This window comes from Pezoporus flaviventris, unplaced genomic scaffold (genome assembly GCF_033815535.1).
Source record: "Pezoporus flaviventris isolate CSIRO_AGI_PZ_B2104156 unplaced genomic scaffold, CSIRO_AGI_Pfla_v1 ptg000009l, whole genome shotgun sequence".
Taxonomy (NCBI): Eukaryota; Metazoa; Chordata; class Aves; order Psittaciformes; family Psittacidae; genus Pezoporus; species Pezoporus flaviventris.
The window spans coordinates 5,782,258-5,803,461 of NW_026892557.1; the positions used below are offsets into that span (position 1 = coordinate 5,782,258).

General features: G+C 40.0%; 1 protein-coding gene across 6 annotated transcripts in view; it reads left to right on the forward strand.

Annotated features, from left to right (window-relative positions):
* The first annotated feature begins 5,361 nt into the window (after positions 1-5,361).
* The window catches only part of GNB1 (G protein subunit beta 1), a 41,657-nt gene continuing 25,814 nt past the window's right edge, over positions 5,362-21,204 (forward strand). For 2 of the 6 annotated variants that reach the window (XM_061450461.1, XM_061450458.1), the window contains exon 1: positions 6,032-6,294. The gene's annotated coding sequence lies outside the window, so the exon portion shown is untranslated. Of the gene's footprint in view, positions 5,504-6,031; positions 6,295-21,204 lie in introns of those variants that run through there. The other 4 variants (XM_061450460.1, XM_061450462.1, XM_061450457.1 and 1 more) reach the window with 4 other exon arrangements.

Below are 21,204 nucleotides of genomic sequence, written 5' to 3' on the forward strand. Positions count from 1 at the left end.
TGTCTCTGTCAGTTCCCTTGAGTAGTGGCTTGAGAGATGTTTCACTTTGTGTGTTTTGTTTGGTTGCTTAGAACCATGAATTTTACAGGCACAGTTTTTCTAACAGGTGCTCACAAAAAACGGTTTTGCAGAATTGGGATTTTGCTGACAAGGGCGTTGAGATTTGGTTATTTACTGTAACAGAATCCCAGAGGTCACAAGAAAGTTCTCTCTCCTTGAATTAGAAGACACCTCACTCTTGTTCAAAGGACATCAGTTTTCAGCAATGCGGGAAGTGTAGGCCTTCGTGGCAGGTTCTTTCATTCTCAACAGCAACTGAACAGCAAGGTAGAGAGGGATCCTGAGCACTCACACTATGATTCCATTAGTTTGGGGTTTCACAGCTCAGTTCTCTAAAGAAATTTCCTCCCTTTGCTGCTCAAATGGTCTTCATTAATTTCTCAAGCTAATTCCTTCTGCTGTGGTGAGTAAGGAAATGTAATATGCAGGTCTTTCTCAGAATCACGGTATCATTTAGCCTGCCCAGGCTGGGTTTAATGCGCCATTAGAGTAAATTTTCTAGGTTTTCTGTGCAGTGCTTTCCTGTCCAAGACTAGCACAGCAGGGAACATGCTAAACTAAACACACACACAACTAAACCCACACAACAGACTGGTGATTCTTAATTGCTTCTCTCACAACTTTCATCCCCAGCCATGTCATTTAACCATTTTGTATCTTCAGTTCCTGAAGCTCTTAGGGCCACATGAACAGCAGCCTACATCATCATACAGTCTATGAATAACCCCTACACACCTTATATAACATTCACACAGATTTTTTTTGAGCTGCCTCTGAAATAATAAGATTAGCATGCATGTTTTATCCTTTGAGTTCCCTTCCACGGCAAGAACAGAGTGGTTGGGCTGAATTCAGTTGTCAGTTTTGCTTGATGTGGATGACAGAAGTCTACCCTTTTTTCAGTCTATCCTTTCATCACTCTATTTTGCTCAGTTTCAGTATAATTTCCCAAATAAATATTTACATCTTAAGTACAGGATGTAACCATTACTGAATTGACTAATTTTATTACCTATTGCAATTAAATTAATGACTACTCAAATTTCTAAGCATGCCTTATCCCTTTCCTGTATCACAAATAGGCTTTGTCTGACTACACATAGATTATCAAAGGATGGTGGTACAAGTCCCCCAACTCCAAGTATTTTTTTCTTTGTGAATGAGTTTTTTGTTTACTGGATTCTGGAATCTGCAGCAGCACTGAAGCTCTCCTTCAACTGCAGCAATGAAATGAAGTAAGGCTCTTTGAAAGAATCAGTATTTCCAATGTTTGGTAGCAGCTTCACCAGGATATACACCTGCGCCCTGCTTCCAAAACTGCCATGTCAAGGATGGAAGAACGTTCCACAGGAATCTGACATGTAGCTAGTTGAGCAAATCCTTGTATCTAGAGGTATTTCCTGCAGGCGAACTTCACTGCAGGTTAGATGTGTCTGACATCGTGGAAACTTTAGTAGCTAGGCTGAATTCTCAATGTGGGTTCTGAATTCTCAGCATCTCCAGGGTACCAGTTGTTTTTCTGTTAGTTGCTCAATGAGGCAATGATCCCCTTGAGGAAAGTTCTTTTAAATGGGAAAATATTAGGCATTAGGCTTTTACTTAACTTAGAGAAAAACCTACAGGTGTAAGGTTGGTTGTGTGCATGTGTGTGTGTATACATATGTGTTCACATGTTGTAGAATCTGATTTTCAAGATTATTATAACAACACCTTTTGTTGCTATTATAGCTGCAGAATAGGCTACATAACAGGAAAACTGAATTCCATTTATTTGCTTCTAAATATCTGTACACTTACTCCTTCAGTTCTACCTCAGCTCTGAATGACCTATACTCAGTACAAGGTATGAGATTTTCAAAAGTATGTTAATACCTTATTTTATATTCTCCCCTGTTCCTAGCAATGTTTGTTGTGATTCAAGCTATGCAAAGCCAGCTATGTTTGTTCCATGCCACATTCCATCATGCCCAAGTAGGGCAGCCTCTTTGCCAGGAGCACCAAAGGACTTAAAAAAACAATCTATGGCTTGCCAAGTTTAAAGGTACAGCAAAAAATGCGAACTAGTGACACACACTTGAAAATGAAGGAAAAAGAGAACAAGATCTTATACAATCCCAAGCGCATGGAAAAGAGCTCAAATACAATTCTGATTGTAGGAAAATGCACCAAACCCCTATTCTGGCTTTCCCAATGTGAGTTTGTATAAATAGAAGGAAAAAAAAAAGAAAAGAGTGCTTGATTTGGTAAGTGTACAAACAGACTTGGACCAACCTTAATACATGTTTCAAGGTTCAAATTACTCCCAGCACAGAAGATCTGTTATTTTGTTGAACAAGTATACATATAGATTACAGAATTACATACTTGTATTGCACCATAAGATTGCATCACAAATAAACTATGATACAATCCTGCAGAGGTGAGACAAAGTTTCAGAGATCTGACACATGTGTGAGAAGAGCAGTTATGTCAGAAACAGTCCAGGACTTTCACTCACTGGAAGCGCGGCCCTGCTCTTGAGCAACCTTGGCAGAAGAGGGAAGAAAAATGGCATTTTTGGTTCCCAAGATTCTTAAGCCTGTATTTCACAAATATTTTAAAGCTGCCATAGCCTTTATTTTTACCTGCTGACAGCAGTTACAGACATGTAACAGTGAAAGGGGAGCCTGAAAGCCAGGAAGCAACTTTTGATGTGTTTGCAACCATTGGCTCTGCTTAAGCAGATGCCCTATTAATCAGGAGTTGGTAAAAATATAAAACAATGCATGGCATAATTGTTCCCCATTTGGAAAAGTTTCACAGTAATACTGAAGCAGACATTTTTTGTCCTAACAACCAATTTCTTTGTATTCCACAAAAGCCTTGAACCAATAATTTTTCACAGCCTCACTACCAGTGTACTATAGTGGTACTGTAACACACAGGATTTGAATGGCAAAGCAGTCTGCAAAAACAGGTTTTCCAGAGGCATAGCAGGTATGACAGATTCCAGATAGTTTTGCCATTGTGTTTGAAATAGCTGAAGAAACACATCAACTAGTGAAATTGTCTAAAGATTCATCTAACTTGGTATGTTCTCTATAAAGAGGTTGGTAGCAACTGACTGAGAAGAAGGTCTAAGAAATTTTGCAACTGAGAACAATGGAGCAACCTGCATACATGAGAGGTTTTCTTTAGATCTAAAACAAGCTCCAGGAGAAAAATGTCTACTTTTTTCTTCAGCTGACCTAGCCCTAGGATATGTGGAAGCCTCACATTTGAGAAGTTTGATTATTTAGTGGAATTGTGTGAGCTACATTTCCCATCTTTTTCAGGTATTTTAATTTGCTTTGGCTACACTAGCTACTTCAAACTGTACTAACAAAAAAAAAAAACATAAAGATTCCGGTTTGTTAGTTATGTATATTAGGTCTTCAGCTATTAGCAGATATTTTCAGCTATTTTTTTTTTGTTACAAACTGTATTTTTGTAATATGCAGAAACAGATAAACTCATACATTGAATAAGTCCACTCATTTATGGTAATTTGCACATTCTTCCACTGAATACTGCAACCTAGGACAATTTATGTATCTATGGGCACACACACACAAGATTAATAATGAAAAATAAATTTAAAAAATAAAGATAATGCATATACAGTAGCTTCTAGCACAGGACTATGTGAAGACATCAGAATTAAGCATGGTGTTGTACACAGTTACATGACTTTTCTGACAGGTTTTATAATGCAGAAAACTGATTTGTCCAGTGAGGTTTTGAAAACAAAACTGAAAAGCTCCACCTGCCGCACGTGGAAGAGCTTTCTGCTATGCAAACCTCCTCTTCCAGTCTTCATAATTCCTCTTCACACTAGCGGTGTAACTACGTATCAAATTATTCACTGGATCAGAAATGGAACTACTGAGATGTTGTACTTTTACAAAAGAGTAGGTGTGGTGAAAGCATTGGTCTGTGTTTATGTGATTCTAATCAACATGTATAAACACATTTAGCTGGTTCAGTTTCCTTACCCAAATTCCATGGATTTTAAGATGTGTCAGAGTGCAGACTTATGGAGAGAGATTCCCTGTAGCTCTTGTAAAACAGAGGATGCATAAAAAATAGAATGTGAGAGATTCCTAGTAAAGGATAAGTTCTGAATTAGAGTATTTTTTTTGGGGGGGGGGATGGGGGGAGAGAGTTTAGGTACTATAATTATCCCACAACTAAAACCACATAAGAGAATTATAAGGAAGAAAAGCAGTAGGTATTTTTATGATAAGGCATGTCCAGTGGGAAAGAAGCATGCATTAATTTATTATGATATAGTTACTTTCTGTAATTTAGTTCTAATATCGCAGTGTGGGGGTGCTGGTCTGAAGTGATGCCATCTTGGTAACATGGGTCCTGCCTGGCTTATGTGAGGCCCAGGGTGTGAAACAGAAATGGCATCTATATAGTCCATTATTTTTTATGTGATTTTCTACTTTCTACAATCCCTTCCAGAGCCCTGACGGGTGCTCACCCTGTGAAAACGTGAGAGGCAGATGTGGAGATTCTGGCCATGCGAGCGCCCTTACAAGCAACGCTGGAGAAAAAGAGTTGTAAGTCCAAAGGATGGCCGCTCGCCGAGCTCCTGAGGTAACGGCGGTTGTATGAAGGCATGTCCCTCACTCGTGCTCGGCAGCTTTTTACGTGAAGCCCTGCCTACCTCAGGGAGCGGTGCCTGCTGCTCCTCCGGGCTCTCCTCTCCGGGGAGCCCTGCTCAGACAGCGCCGCTGCGGAGGCGCTGTTTCGGGTCTGCCCTTTGTTCTCGGCAGCCTGTACACTGCTGCGGCCTGGGCGCGCCGGGGCAGAGCGAAGCGAAAGCCCCTTCCGGCGGCCGCCTTTGTCCGCCCTGGGGCGGGACCGCCTCAGAGCGGGCGGGCAGCGGCGGGAAAGGGCCCGCGCTCCCCGCCCCTGACTGAAGGGCGGTGCCCGCCCGGGAGCGCGCGCCGGTCCGCGGGCCCTCCTCGGTGCAAGGCGCGGGGCCTCCCGCGCTCGCCGTCGACGGCAGGGTGGGGCGGTGCCGGGGGCGGGGCGAGGAGCCGAGCCGGGGTTTCCCGGGCGGCTTGGAGGGGGTTTAACCGCGCCCAGGCTGCCGCTTCCCCATGGCTGCGGGGAGCTGAGCGGGCGTTCGGCGTGCGAGGAGGAGCCGGGACCCAGCGACACCCACCCGCCCCCCCCCCCCCCAGCGGCGCTCCCCTTCCGACGCGACCCCGCGGCCGGCGCTGCTGCTGCCGCTGCTGCCTCCCGGGACCAGCCGGGTAGAGAGCGGGCGGCTCCCGTCCTCTTCCGCCCCCCCCTCTTCCTTCTCCTTCTCCGCCCCCACCCTTCCCCGCCCCAGTCCGGCGGGACGCGGGCAGGAGCCGCGGGCGACGGACGTACCGGCGCGGTTCATGAGCTGCGGCCGGAAGGGCAGGTAACCGTCTGAGGGGGCAGGAGGCGGCGGGTGGCGCGCGGGGACCCGTACCACAGCCTCGGCGCCTTCCCGCTGCCGCCCGGCTCGCCAGGCCCCCGGCCCCACCCTGAGGCCATCTTCCCTCCGGCGGCGACTCTGGCTCTTTCTTCTCTCTCTCCCCTCCCCCGCCCTTCCTCCCCGCTGCCGCACTTCTTCTTCTCCTCCGTCCTCCCCTTCCCCTCACGTCCTCCCCTTCCGCCGCTCCCTCGGCTCTCGCGTCGCCTGGGCACCGGGGTGCCCCACCCCCGTCTTCCCCGTTCCTCGGCGGTGCCCTCTTCTTCCTCCTTCTCTTCCTCGCCCACCCGTTCCTCACGGCCCCCGCAGCAGAGAAGGGCGGGCTTCATGGTTTGTCCAATTCTTGGCATAGTGGGGTTGGAAATAGCCCCCCTCCCCCGTGCTCCGCCACCTCCTCGGTGCTCCAGCCTCCCCTAAAAAAGAAGTGTGTTTGTAACTGGAGGAGGAGGGGGGAAAAAGGTGGGGGTGGGACCGGTTTTTCTCTTGAAGGCTTTAAAGCGAAAAGGGAGGAGACCTTGGATCTTGCCGGGTTCCATTTTTAATTATAATCGTTCTGTAGTGGTCTCTGTTAGAGGGTCTGAGGTGTGTTTTGGCACGCGTTGAGACACAAAAGGCGAGTTTCCCAAGAGATCCAGCCGACAGGGGGAATAATTTGGAGAGATTCAAGAGCGAGCTATGGTGTTGTCTCTGTAATGGTGGAAAACTGATTAAGAGGAGACGGGGGTGAGATAAACGGGGTAAGACTGCTTCCAGCAGCCCTGTCCCGGTGAGGGGCTTCTCAGGTCGGGCTCCTGCTGTGTGTGCTGTCGGTGGGAAGGGTGCAGGAGGTTTTGTTCTCCTTAAAATCCCAACCGAGGATGGATTTAAACCTCATATTTGTTGTTCTCCCATGTATCACGGTACTGCATATTTCTGTGTGCCCGTAGCAGCGATAACGAAGATCATGGAGGGTGCTTGCTACAATAGAAAAATGGAGCTTTCTCCTCGGAAACGTTATTGAAAATGTTATTTCGATTCCCAGCTCGTTACTGAAAGGCTATTTTTATTCTCTTTTTCCATACAAGGGATATTTAAGGTGTAGGATTTATAATTCTGCAGCTTTGCAGGAAATGAAGAGGTATAAAGTGTTATATGTAAATATGAGAGAAAATCTTCCCCAGAAGAAAATCGGAATAATGTCCGATTATAAGACCTCAATTATCATTCCTGGAGATGAACTGAAATTTAAACGAATGTGATATTTCCTTATTCTCCAACAAAGTCATGGTTTAGGCTTGTTGCTTTAAATAAGGCATCCTTTCTAGGATGCCGACTGCCACGTTATTATGTATTGTCTCCACAGCAGAAAATAGGAGGAAAGGCTGTAAATGTAAGACTTCAGTGATTATTGAAATAGCTTTTGGGGCCAGTTGGCTTAACTTACTTGGAGAGGTGATTTAAGACTGAAAAATTAGACGTTTTGCTGCTGTAAAATATCTGCTGTAAATTATCTGTAAAATAATCGTGAGAGATTTATCCCCTGTTCTAAGCTGATCTACTTAAAGCAAAGATGTGAATCAAGACAAAATGCTGTCGATGTGGATGTGAAATACATGTGAGAAAACGAAGACTACACATTAATGCCTAAATTTGTTCTAAATGTCATATATCAGAGTTTATTTTTTCCTGTGTGGGCTTTAGGAGAGGAGAAGGGGTGATAATAGTGTAGTTGTTTTGGTGGCTGTAGATTAGGCAGGGTGTGTGTTTGATTTTCTTTTTCGCTGTGAATGAATGGATCTTTCTGTGCCTGGGCCCAGTAGCTGCAACAAGATGGCGTTTGCAGCAAGGCAGCTCTCATTTTTCAACTCCTCCTCACCACAGCTTTGCCAAGCTAGTTCTTATTTCGTAATTGTATTTTACATTTACTTTCTCCTTCTCTTTACTTTCTTCTTTTTTTGAGGGGTGAGGGAAGGAGGAGTGTTTGGAACACTGCTGCAAGAAATATGTGGGGGGTTTTTGTTTGGTTTTTTTTTTGTTTGGTTGTTGTTTTTTTTTTTTTTAATTAATCAATTTTTGTGAGCTTCTCCAGATAGGAACTAGGTGGGAGGAGTAAAGTTTTATTGAGATGTTCATATAGGCTCTTACTGGATAAAGGGGTGACATGATTTTCTCTTTTACATTGCAGTGCCTGCTTAATACCGTCAAAATGTTTGTGGCTTTTATTAAGCCTCTTGCTGAAAAACTATTTTAAACCTAGAGCACAGGCATACAAAAACTCTGCTGGGGCTGTGTAGTGTTGCTGGTTCTCTATAGCCAGGTAATCCTCAGAGCCCCTGCAGACAGCTATCTTTCTGTAATACGGATGTCTCCCATCTGCTTCAGAATGTTAATAATTTGTGGAGGTTCTTAAAACTGCTTTTACCTGGAATTATTGTCATAGTCTAGGAAACTGTTCTTTTAATGGGAAAGAATGAGAGAGGTTTTGGGGATATCAGACCAGTTCTGTGCCTGTGAAGTACTGTGTTTTAAAATGATGTTACAAATGTCTAAAACCTTTCATGTGTGCTTTTTTAGTATCTCAAGAAAAATGGACTTTCAGTTTGTAAATTTTATGACATTTCACTATTACTCCAAACTTCTTAACTTTGGTAGCCTAAATAAAATAGCTTCAATAATACTTGATGTACTAGGCTCAGGATTAAAATAATACATTTGCCAGCCAGAAAAATAAGAAATGCTTGTTATGTCTCCTGTATTAGGATGACCTCCAAACCTTTGGTAATATCAACCTTTTTAGTACTTCTTATCTGTGACTTAATGTATAATCAACTGATTGTTATAGTAATGGCCCAGCTGTAGTTCATACAGAAGGAAGTGGGGTACCAGAACAGCCGATTTGCTTGTGTTGGGTTTTGGTTTTATTTATTTTTTTTAAAAGCTGAAATTAGCTGAATGCATTTTACTTCTCTTATGTCAAGAACAATTTTTTAATCAAGAGTCCAATAAACTATTAGTTCCACTTGATGGTACTTTTAATGAGTTGCTAAACTTGAAACTAGTTGTACAGGTTTTTTGGTAATACTGCTTTGGCCTGTCAGCACAGGATCAGAAAGGAGGATGGTGAAGAGGGGTTTCTTATTCGGTAAGATAAATAGGAGCTGCAAGGTTTGAACAAGGATAAATGCAAAGTCAGTGCGTAGCAAGCATCCTACCATGAAATCTTCAGCAACATATAAAGGTAGAATTCTACAGTAAATATTAGCAGAACGTCCATATCTCATGCATATCTGAAAATGTTGTATTTGGACTTAATGAGAATTCTTTTTGTGTAAGTAACCAGTAAAGTTTTGTATTATTAGGAAGTATGTAGAATTCTGTGTAGCATTATTCTTAATATAATTCAAGAATAAACACTTTACAGCTGTTAGAAATTTTAAACCTAGAACAATTAAACTAGTAGACTTAGAATAAGAAAGTTCTTCAATTAAAGGAGTTACTTTCAGGTCCCTTTTAAAATTATAGGGGAAATACCTGTTTGGTCCTTGTTGGGCTGTTGGGACTTCGTAGGTCTTAAGCAAGACCTTCCTGGCTACAGTGTGTAATAACTTCCTGGTGCTTTGGGGCTTGGATTTGGTCCTGTGGAAAACAACTGTAACTGTTTCTTCTCAAATAGTTACTTAGTTAGGATTTTTCAATCAGTGTGAAACCATGCCAATTCCAACTCGTGTGGCTTTCGCCGGTTCTTAGGGTGCCTAATGTTGTACCCAGGAATGTGAAAGAAGTATTAAATTCAGCTGGTTTTGTAGTTATTGTAATAAAAAATTGGGATGGCTTGCCTTCTGTGAAACCAGCAGTAGATTTGTCTTCTGTATGTCAAGCTCATGTCGCTGAATTGGATTAAATTCTTACTGTCCATGGATTTTGGCTCTCAGCATTAGTGGATTGGTAATTGATATCCTCAATTTTAATATCCAGTTTTAGCCATATGGCATACCGTATTGTTTCAAGAATGGCATTTAGTGCTAATTTGTTACTAGCAAGTTGAAATGACAAATGGTGCATTTAAGTGGTTAAATTATGCTTAGGTGAGTTGTCTTTGAAGGCTTTGATGCCTATGTTCATGCCAGTATTGGGAGTATTTTTGTTTTAGTGTTTATTTGGGGGGGCGGGGGGAATCTGTAACCTTGAAAGCAACTAGCTTGTTTTAATGAAATGTTTAAGCACGTGACTGAAGATAAAGTGGAATTTTTAAGAGAGGCTCTTCATTGCTCCAAATGAAAAGAACACATTCTATTCAAAATGTGGGGTTTTTTCCTTTTTTTTTTTCTACCCACTGATAACATTGGAATTAGTATTAGCCACAGTCATGATAAAAAGCAAAAACACCCCAAGCCCCTTACTTTCTATTTAATGTAGTATCTCAATTTATTATTTCTTCACAGGGTGTCTAGTATACTGGGGATTTTCTGTGCATGGATTTGTTTTTTACCAAACAGAAATGTAGGCAGAATCCATAGATACTTGAGCCAACTGGTAGCTCAGCAGAATGTTAAGAGGTTTTTAAAAGCTTTGAGGTGGCTATGAACACTATCTTTACTTTAGATGCCAAAATAATCAGTGTAAACTACTGTGGAAGGCTTCCTAGTACAGGAATATGAACACTTCAAAATAGGTTTTGAAGCAGAATACTGCATTTTTATTAAAGCACTACCAGAAAACTTCTCAGTAGAAAGAAAGGAGGTGGCTAGCCTTTGAATAAAAATGCATATTTAAAAGTGGTTTTGTGAACATAAAGATCAGATGTTCTTGGCCTGTTTGTTTTTGTTTGGTTGGGTTTCTTTTTTTTTATTTTTTCAATTTTGTATTTTTTAATTGGTGACCTATACAATGTTCTTTAAAATTAATATTCTAAGACTATGTCAATTTGTATTAAATCCTAGTGTCCATTGCATTTATTAGAGTGATATAAAATGTGTTATGATTTTTTTAAAAATATAATGAAATATTTCTGCTTGTATGGAAGACTGTACTTGGAACCTTGTGTGTACTAGTTATGTGTTTGTGCTGCCCAGTGTCTTCAGACATCCTAGAGTCTTTCTTGAACCCAGCTACAGCTATGACGTGACAATATTTATGCATGCCATCTGGAAACAGCTAAGATAGCGTGATGCTTGCTATATATATCTTACACTTGGTGTTACTGGGGATGCTGTAATTAGATGTCTACATGGTAGTTTGTGTAAGGAAAAAAAAATAAAATTTGGATGCATCATGGGAGTGTAATTTGTGGGGAGTCTTGGAAATCCCAACTTTAAATTCTGTCCAGGATTTTCACCAGTAGTCTGAACACTTAGTTGTTTGGTTATCAAAATTTTAAAGTGGTAGAAAATAAGGATCCTATCCAAAATGTTATATGTTGACCTGGTTATTGGTATTCTAGTTCACCAGGGATATGGGGGAGTGATGAGACAAGTGTTTGAGAAAGCAGTTATGAAGACAATACTTCAGTTACTTCATTAAAATACCTATTTTTGTTCATCAAATCAGTTTTGTTTGTCAAATCTCTGCAGTTTTGAAAGGTTTTATGTGTAGAGAAGAAATACTTTCTGTATGTTAAAAGGATTAATTGACTTGTAACTAAATCTGTGTTCCTACAGTGGTTTGAGGGAGGTTTGCCTAAAATTTCTTTCCAGTTATGTTTATCATGTTTTTCTCAGATGAGAATATTTTTGATGTTATCTTGAGCTTCAGTAATGCCTGCCAGTGCTTCCAAAAAAGATATTATCTGCAATTAGATTGATAGATGATTTTTGTAACTTTACGTAATGCAGTCCTATATTAAAAACTATGTAAAGATTTTTATGACTATTTTCAGCTCTTTCTCCCCCCTTCCCTCCCCCCCCCCCCAATAAAGAGAGCCGCTTAAAAAAAAAAAGCCACTAAACCCAAAATACTTCTCTGGAAACTCTGCATGCTGTCTATCACAGTAGTTGTAAATTTTTACCAGTTCAGGTATCAGTGATGATTTTGCTCATCTTTATTACAAAATCAAACTGTATTGATTATGGGGGCACTAAAATAAGAAATTTTATGAGGCTTTCTGTATGACTTTGAGAAAGACAAGCACCTACAAAATTGTCATCACTGACAGGAAGTCCATGCCTTACTGCTTGGTCTTTCTTCTGCTACAGTAGGCTCAGTTGCACAGCTTGGTGCCAGTTGTTTTCTTTCTTTGTAAGAAAGAAGGAGTTTCTGCTTAACTGCTATGGGTGAGCTGTTATACATCTTTATTTTCTTACTGCTTTTCTGGCCTTCTTGCCTACCTTGGGCTAGATTTAGGGAACCATTTTAAAAGCCTGTTCAGTAACATGTGCTTTGTGTTCATCCTGACATTTTAGGATTTATTGAAATCTGAAAATAAATAGAGGTCATCTAAAATTATTTGCAAACACATAAATTGAGAAGCTGAAGGGGTTTTGTTTTGGGGTCTTTTTATGAAATATTGAAACAAATTTCTGGTGCTGCTCTGACAGAAGAATTTCTAATTATGCACTACAAAATTGCAGTTTGACTTCCATGGAAACTGAAATGTATGTGCCTGGTATTAATGGGGTGTGTCTTACTGTACGCACTTTCTCAGTGGGACATCTGTGATAACACAAGGTATATTTAAGAGGCTTCTTTTGCTGAGGGTTACTGAGCAGGCTGTTGAGTTTAGAAATATTTTCAGAGATTATATAGTATGCTTGTATGTGTCCAGATGTGCCTTGCGAGCTGCTGCCTGAGGTGGTGTTGGCCTTTTGTAATTGATGTGGAATGTGGCTTTCTTTTGTGATTAGAGAAATTGAACCATCCTGGTATATTCTGTTTTAAAATCAGAGCACTTTGTAGTCAGCCCAACTGTTCACCAAAACAGTTGAGGGACAGGAGGTGGGTCAAAGCTCCAAGGCTAAAAGCAGACAGAAGATGGTATGAGCATGCCTTTTTATTGGTGCAGAGATATTAAAAGTTATCTTCAGCAGTGAAATTTGTGAGGCCAAGCAGGATTGTTCATGGCATAATGAGCGTTGACCAGAAGGCCCTAAACTTTATTTCTTATTTTAATATGTGTGTAGTACCAATATTTTCTAAGATCTGTGGTAAAAGCTAGTGCAGTAAGTCTGGTTTTTGCCATACATGTAGAGTCCTGTTCCGTTTAGGTTTATTTAAATTGTTGAGCTGATATATCTTGGTTAACAGCAAGTGGTTCAATGTGTCAAACATCACAATGCTTGAATCTTAAAATAAATAGAAAAAAAGAAAGAAACTTATGTTTCAGTGAATAAAAATACCGTAAGTTATAATTGCATAATACGAAACTTAGTATTATGTTTTTTTTTCCCAATAAATGAAATAACAGTGCTCAACAACGCAGGCCTGTACATGCTTCAGGATGCTGAGAAGAATTCCATTTGTGGTCCTCTTGGCCTTTTTCTGTTTAGTTTTCCAAACTCTTCAGATTACCACACCTTCCTCCAAATGCATTTGTTAGGTTATTTTTTCTGTTCGTCTAGAAAAACAAAGTAGATGTGATAGTCTGCTGAAACCTCTGGTACTGAAAATAGGATTATACTGTACTAATTAAAGAGTTCTCTTTGTTGGAACATATAGTTGATATTCCTGTTGCAAAATCTTCGTGAATTGGTGAAATGCTGAAGGTACACTGCTGTCTATTTAACAAAGGTGTGGTCTGTACAAAGATCAGGAATAGTTTGCTTGATACTTATGGCAATTTAATTGTGCTTCAGGTTACTATGTCCTGGCTTTCACTACAAGTTGTCAGATACTATCTGGCTAGTGCCTGAAAACTTAACTGTTAAAGTTAACAGTACTTTGGTTAAAAGATTGTATAATACTTGAAGAAAATTATATCATTCTGGACAGGAAGAATTAAAATTTTAAAACCTTTAAAATCTTGACAAAGTCGTGTCTTTAATAGATGCTTGAGAAGTTGGGGTAGTATTTTTTTCATGTATGAAAAGTCAAATATCATAAAAACTTCAGACATTGAAGTCAAATTAATTACTTTAGCTTACTTCATTTATTCTTGTGCCTGTAGATGATATGTGAAGTTTCAGCGTTTCAGGGAATATGTTCTTCTGGAAAAAGCTTCATTGCTGATAAATAGGGAAGCAGAACTTCTGCAGGACCTGTGTTTGGGGCTTTAGTATCTAGGCAAACTAGTCCACAGGTGGAAGTATTTAGGTATCTGATTATTCAAAGTCTCTCATTAGGCTTGAATTTGATGTACTTACAGATTCAGGATATTCAAGTTAAGTTATGCAATGATTTTGAAATTGGAAAACTGTATCCTAATCAAATGGAGTGAAGCATCTTGAAGAAAAGGGGGGAAAATCTTAAAACCAATATAAACTTTGAAAATCTGAATGTAGAATGAAGCTCTTTGAGACATTTTGGAAATCTTGGATGCGTCGTTAGGCATGAGAAGATGCCCAGTCATCTTCATGTTTGCTTCTAGCCTGACTCCTCTCTCTTCCCTTTAACTCGTACTAAAAGATGGAACTCATACTAAATCAGGCATCGGGAAATCCACTGTGTTTGCTACTATGGGGATCAAATATAAAGCATTTGGACAGATTTCCTTGGGGTAAGATGGGATGTTAAGCTGTGTCACCTAGCTAATTAATTCAGTTTTGATTTCTCAGTCTAATTTATCCTGTAGTCATGGTTTTGTTCCTTCTCCTTGCTGTTGTGAACTAAACTCAAAAGGACTCACTCTGGGGAAGCTGGTTATTGCTGCTTTCCATCAGGAAGGGTGGCACAGGCATCTTGTAAGCAGCTGCCTTGCCAATTCACAACTTTGCATGTTAAGGAAATCAAGATGGACAAATAGTTTATTGCCATGTGCTGTGCTGCAAAACTGTGATAGTTCAGCTTCTAGTTAATGAGCAGCTCTGCTCTTACAGAACATGAAGGAGCTTAGAAAAGCAAGCTGAGGTGGAAGCTGGAGTTGGAAACAACCATGTTTTTCCCAAGTCACAATCCTTAATATTCTGAATAAGGTCGAAGTGACCAGTCTTTAAAGCTCTCTCCCTTTCTGTTTTCAAAGGGAGTGAGTTGATATACTGTGTACTACAGCTAGTGTGTTTTCTGTCTTCTGATGTTTCAGGTTTTCTCTTTCTTAATGCCCACCGTGGCTCCTATCCCTAGTAGTACTTGTGTTCTTTTATTCATATTTTCCTCTTTATTTTGACCATCTAACCACATGCTTACTATCTAGAGGAATACAACTGCTACTTAAAGACTAATGCCTGACATTTTAAGAGAGTTAATACTGTATTATAGAAAAAAAGAACATCCAAGGGTGAAAGCAAGCATTTGCTTTCTTGTTGTGGTGCTGTCCCTGGGCTGTACTTTTTGTATCAGCATTAAGCATTGTAGCATTGTCTGCTCCTAAACAGTACTTCTGAGTCTAATGGCTTCAAGGTCTCCTATGTTACTCTACTTTTCAGTCTGGCAACCTTGCTTTACTTGTTCCTGTTCTTCTGTATCTTATTTTGTATCAAAGGTACACATCAAAATAGAGCAATTGCTGGGAGAAATTAATGAGCTACTGGAGGTGTATAAATCATTGCTATCAAAAATAATGGAACTGCTTGCACATTGATTAAAGATGGGTTACCTTGATTGCAGGGCTAGAGAACAAAGTATTACTTGGTCTGTTTGGAGTGAAAAGTTATGCCATATTTTAATCTCTTCGGAGTATTTTTTTTTTCTGCTATATGCTTGTAATACATTTTGTTGATTTTTTTTTTTTTTTAAGGTGGTCCACTGAAATACTTTTTATCTTCAGACTGCTGCTGGAAAGCAGTTATTTCATGGTGTAGCTTCCTTTTTTTTTAACTGTGAATCTTTGTTAATCTCTTACTGAAGATCAGCATGCTGTTTGGACACTTAAATTCTTATTTCAGTGAAGTAATTAGCTGAAGCTTGGCTAAGATCTTCAGCACTGTTGTAAAGAATTAATATTTTTCTTGTAGATGATCTCCTAGGCTGTTTTGTGTAGTCTGTGTAGCAGAGGCACAAAGAGAGCAGGTGGTTTGTTGTTCAAGTGTCTTAACTACTGCATTTTTGTTGGGGCAGGATGTGATAGTTATAGTCAGGCGGTAGTTATCAATCGAGTCTTGTCCAGCCTGTCCCTAAGGGTACCTTTGGGGTACCCTTGTCCAGCCTGTCCCAAAAGGGGTTGCTTCTGTTGGACTCTTGGTCTGCATGGTAAAGCACAGTTCAGATTTGATAGAGTATAAATTATCTTGCTGCTCTGGAAACATAATGTGGTTTTCATCAGTGTTTTGAGGGCCTTAGTGCAGTGAGGCATGTCAGCATCTGAAAGTTTTCATTTGAAGTCTGCCTACATGCATGGATGTGGGGGATGCTTTTTCAGAACCAAAATTGTCCAGAAAAGACCATGTTTTATATGTGATAAGTTGTATCAGGAACTGTCTCCCTTGGCTTGAGTAAAAGTATGTTGACTTGCTTGGCTACTTCTTCAAATTTTAATGATTTGACTTTTAAGGATGTAAAAAGTATTGCTAAATGTAGCATTCTGAAAGCTCTATTTTTTTTTTTTTTAAGGGTGTAAGTAGGAAGCAGCCGATTGCTCCTTTGACTCAGTTGACTCTTTACTGGCTGGCATATGTAGCATGAAATGGATGATTCAGCTTCTGTTGATAAAATAGTTGAACTGAAATTTGTGGAAATACAAAATAGCAATTTGTTAATTTTCTGTGCTTATGCATGTACACAGTCTTACTGATTTCTACTACTATTTTTCATATCTAATTTTGCTATTTTTGCTTCTGTTTTTTTGTATTATATATAAGTGATCATGTAGATCATTTCCTCCTCTAACGTAATAAATATTGTGGTGAATATTCTAATGTACCTACCGATGTCACTGTAATGGTAATATCTGAAGCAATACATTATTTTTAACAGAGTTGAAAAAATCATGCCAATACAGATGTGTTGGCAAGGAGGCCTGAGAGAAATATTATTCAGGCTTTTGGAAAATACTTGTTCTCTTTATGCTTTAATCCCCAGATAGTGGCAATTTATCAATTTGATGGATTTTATTATAATCTCTGGGATTTTGGTAGCAGGAGGTGGTGTGATCACCTGCCTATGTGCCAGTTTTTGCATACAGGTATTCATTTGCTTGTGAAAGCACAGTCCAGCCAAGCCTTGTTCTCCTCAGCATCTATGTGAAATATTTGGGGAGAACTTGAGCAGAACATGGTCATGTGATAGAGAAACACATCAGTCTTTGGGAGGACTTCCTGAATATATTAAAATCACAGAAAATGTCCTGAAGACCTACTGGAAAACTGGTATATCTGGAAGTGACTTTTAAATAAACCGTCTTTTGGCAGCTCCATGAGAATTGGCAAGAATTATTTTTCATAATGGGATTGCCTGTTCTTAAATTGTGGATTACAAACTTGTTTTGTTACCCGAGCAAGTGTGTTTCTAATGCAGACTTTTACTAAAAAAAAAAAAGAGAAAAAGGAAAAAAAAAAGCAAGTACACACATATTTAGGTGTGTAATGTGTCTTCCTCTGCTGTTTTATGATTCTGTCACTGATTGTCACACTGGGATGGTGTGCAAGCTGCTTCTACAACAGCATGCTTCCACTTTTAGCTTCTAGGAGACCATGTACTATGTGTAGCTTGCATTCTGAACTGCCCTAAGCCTGCTACCCAGAGATTCAGCTGATTTAGATGAGAGATTACACATTTTCTGATAAGATAATGAACTGGTACTGTGGCACCACTGCTTTAGGTCCCCTATGGAAAAAATAATGAATTTCTTGTTTCTGGGTTGTTTTTAGATTATTTTGCCATTATTTTGTTCAACCTCTCTGCAAACACCTTGCTGATAATGCTTCGCACCAGGCAGCCTTCCCATATCTGACTGATTTGTGCTATAGTTTTATCCTTGGGTTTTGGTGCCCCCCCCCCCTTTTTTTGCTTCCTTAACACTTTACACCCAAACTATGAATCCGTCCTCACTATTATCAGCTTTCTAGATAGCTCCTGCTGTGTGTGGCTCTTTTCCTCTTAAGTAAAGGCCTTGAGTGTACTTGACCCTAAAGGGCTTATGCAAAAAAGATGTATTTCCTAGACAGGGTAACTAAAACCTTTTTGATTTGTCTCTTGCAGTTAAAGTGCAAAGTGGTTTTGGTTTCTTTTAGTCTGTCAGACCTAGCATTTTGTTTCTTCAGCTCATGAATAGTTAGTTGTGTGTTACAGAGAAGGTGTTTGCATACAGCAATATTTGGTTACATAGTCTTACCCTTGTAGATACTCCTCTGTTCATGGAAATAATATTAATGCTAAATAGTGAAAAATATGGCGTGTCAGTGACATTACTGAAGTAGGACTGCGATATCCCTGTTGTGCGTGTGCTCTGCCCTGTTCAGTTAAACAGAGATTCTGGAGAATTTACAAATGAAGTAAAGATGCCAGTAAAAACTGGAGAGCCTGATAAAAGAGCTGAAGGAAGCAATGAAAGGTGATGGTTGAAGTGAGAAACAACTGTTCAGTTACTGTAAGGCTCTGCTTATAGAAGCATCTAGTAATAAATGCTTAGTCATTTCTGTGCTCGTTAATTGTGATATATGCTCCTTCGGTGCTGCCTGGGTTTTGGCTTTTGGTCTAAAGGGAGATACCTAGTAGTATGGGTCAACAAAAATGCTTGGGTTTGGGTAAGGGGATACTTTATTAAATGACAGTGTTCAGTAATTTCTTTTTCTGATAAATGTAGCTAGAAATTTATGCACAAGCAGGTTCTAAATTTTACCTGCTTAGTGGTTTGAAAACTTGCACTAAATATCATTAAATTTTGTTCTTAAAATAAGTTAGCTTGCTATGCCTGCCACTTATCAGGAAGTGTTAGAATGATCTTAAATGTGAATTTCTTTAAGAACAAGGCAGAAAAGATGTAGGTGAAAATATTTTTACTTCGCTAAGGTAGCAACAGTTACTAATATTCATTAACTACTTCAGAGATGTCCCAAGACCCCTCTTTTAAAAATAGTGTTATTTTAAGCATTTGGCTTTAGGCATCTATTAAACTTGTAATAATCAGTTCTTTTATTTTGTACACAAATTCTCTGTTGTTCCTAGAATTGAGATTATTTTTAAATGATACTCATAGCTTGCAAATGCATTTAGAAAAGATTAATGCAGTGACCTGTTATAGTCCAGATTTTTATGCTTAAATATTGCATTAGTATGATTTTTTTAAATGTAGGTTATGGGATTAGCATCAGGAAATATGAGTATTTTGGCAACATAGGGATGCTGTCTTCCATTAAAGCAGCTTGAATTTGCTTACCGTTGGTGGGAAAGGGAAAGGGTCCACTTTACTCTAGAGCTGTCTATTACAAGCATGTGTCCCTACCATCATCTTTAGCATTGTTGTCTGCTTATTAGTATTCTATTTAGAAAAAGTGGCAAACTGTCCAAAAGGTTTATTTTTAAATACTTATTTTTTAATGAGAAAATGAACGTGAGCCAGCTTCAGTGTGTGCCTGCAGCACAGAAAGCCAACTGTATCCTGGGCTGCATCAAAAGGAGCATGACCAGCAGGTCAAAGGAGGTGATCCTGCCCCTCTACTCTGCTCTCGTGAGACCTCACCTGGAGCATTGTGTGCAGTTCTGGTGTCCTCAACATAAAAAGGACATGGAACTGTTGGAACAAGTCCAGAGGAGGCCACGAGGATGATCAGGGGACTGAAGCACCTCCTGCATGAAGATAGGCTGAGAAAGTTGGGGCTGTTCAGCCTGGAGAAGAGAAGGCTGCGGGGAGACCTCATAGCAGCCTTCCAGTATCTGAAGGGGGCCTACAGGGATGCTGGGGATGGACTGTTCATTAGGGACTGTAGTGACAGGACAAGGGGTAATGGATTAAAACTGAAACAGGGGAAGTTTAGATTGGATATAAGGAAGAAATTCTTTCCTGTTAGGGTAGTGAGGCACTGGAATGGGTTGCCCAGGGAGGTTGTGAATGCTCCATCCCTGTCAGTGTTCAAGGCCAGGTTGGACAGAGCCTTGGGTGACATGGTTTAGTGTGAGGTGTCCCTGCCCATGGCAGGAGTGGGTTGGAACTAGATGATCTTAAGGTCCTTTCCAACCCTAACTATTCTATGATTCTATGAAAAATGGGGAGGGATGAGCCCTCAAGTCTTAGGCATGCCAGCAAAAGCTGATGGTCTATGCATAGATAGCTAGTGTTTGGTGATGTTCAGTAAAAGCTGGGTTGCTTTACTCCATGGCAGTAACTTCCTACATGTTGAGGAATGTGCGTATAGCAGTTGGCCTTTTTGTGAGTTATTCTGTAATGCTTTTGGAGGAGACAGAAATGCAGTGTTTTTCTGAGACAGCAATTCCAAGTTGGCACTTTGAATGTGAAACTCTCTTGAATTTGGGCTTTATAAGGTCTTAGAAGGTTTCTGGATATGTTAGTGTCTGGCTTCTCCCTTGAATTTTTGGAAATAAAAGCTTGATTTTTTTTTTTTTTTTTTTTCTTTTTTCTGAAACTGAAACTTCTGGCCTCACTGCTTAGGTGAAGGCAATTTGATGGAAGACCATGTTGACTGACCAGAAGATGTCTCTTGCAGATCTGTTATGCCTGGATGAAGAAATGCAGCCAGAACTTTGGAGGGATCCTAGAACTGATCTTTATTCTTTAGCTATCAATTTTCATGTGTTTTATGCAGCTGTGAGAAACTTTTTTTCTAATGCAGTCTTTTAGATGTACCAAGCAGAGTAGAAAAAGTAATGTAACTGCTAATGTAATAACTTGCATAATGACCATTAACACTTATCAACCTGATACTCGCTTGTTTTGTGTGTACTTCATTCACATTAACATATGGAAAAACGTCTCTTGAGCACAATGACTGCTTCAGAAGGAAACTTGGCAATTCTTCAATGCAAGAAGCAGCCAATACCTCCCACAGAAACAGTCCAGCCACACTAGCTTTTGACTGCAGAAGTGTTTGCAGTAAGTTTTTGAAGGAGTTGGACAATCTAGTATTGTCCCTGCTAGGATAATCTGCTTTGCAAACCTGTTAGTAAGGTATTGCTTGTTGTTCAAAGCTTATGTGCTTGGAAATTAGAGACTCAGCAGGTGATTCCCAGAAAGAAAACATCAAATAGAAGAGAAGGGGTTGTATCCATTCAGTTGAGCATACTTAGATTTGTGAATTTGTAATTATTATTTTATCCTTCCATTGGCTATCCTTCAAAGCTGCTCTTGCAGGAGGCGACAGCAGAGACTAGGCATTCTAGAATACAGATCTGTGCTAAACAAGAAAAGTCTGAATTGGAATTAGTGCTTGGAGGAGCACAGACACAGCTGCTTATGAAGACTGGCCAAACCCTGTCCTAAGGTCTGAGCCAAACCTTTGGTGGGCAGGTGTCTTGTCTGATGAGCCATCCCTGACCTCATATCAGGTTATGTACGAATTGATGGCATGTTTTAAGAAGCTGGAATGCTTTTGCTGCAGTTCAAATATTGGCCTTGGCATTTAGTCAAAGTATGTGTAAAGCAGTCTTAAGAAAGTGTGCTGGTGGAATTAACATCCAGAATATTTAGGGTT